The sequence below is a fragment of the Marmota marmota genome, unplaced genomic scaffold (genome assembly GCF_001458135.2).
Source record: "Marmota marmota marmota unplaced genomic scaffold, marMar, whole genome shotgun sequence".
Taxonomy (NCBI): Eukaryota; Metazoa; Chordata; class Mammalia; order Rodentia; family Sciuridae; genus Marmota; species Marmota marmota.
In genome coordinates this window covers 1958397-1959215 of record NW_025999880.1, presented here as the reverse complement: position 1 = coordinate 1959215, position 819 = coordinate 1958397, and positions in this window count along the sequence as shown.

The window sequence follows — 819 nt, the reverse complement described above, 5'->3', positions numbered from 1 at the left end:
TTGGTTTATTGGGATTGGCTTATTTCACTTAGCATGAGTCTCCAGTTCCATCCATTTACCTGCAAATTCTTGGCTTTTGTTTTTAATATTATTTTGTTATATATGACATCAGGATGCATTACAACTCATATTACACATATAGAGCACAATTTTTCATATCTCTGGTTGTACACAGAGTAGAGTCACATCCTTTGTGTTTTCATACATGTACTTAAGGTAATGATGACTATCGGATTCTACCTTCTTTCCTACCCCTGTTCCCCTCCCTTTCCCTCCCTCCCTTTTCCCCTTTGTCCTATCTAAAGTTTATTTAATCCTCCCATTCCCCCCCCCAAAACAACCACTTAGTATTTTAAAAATAATTGCCTCAACTGTTTATGCCTTTTATGCCTCAACTGCTGTGCTCAAAGGTCCTCGAATCTCATTATATTTGAGATATGCATATATGGGATTGATATATAATATATATTTACACACATGCTACATTTGTGAATCTGAAAATTCTCAATTCTACTGTTTATATTTACATTATAATGAAAAGCACTCCCATATTATTTAACTGACACCCACATACACACAGAATTCTGCAGAACCCTGCAATAGTGCTTATGTTGTGGGCTACTGCTTTTCATCATGGATATACAGATATATCATTCATTGGCCTTGAGCCATTCTGTGATATCAAACCATTCTATTTTACTTAATGGATTTGCATAATGAAATATTTGGATTGAAATTTGTCATCTTTGTTTTCAAAAATAATTTTCATTGTATCTCTAATAGTAGAGAACCGAAGAATAGAGAAGCCAGGCATAATGG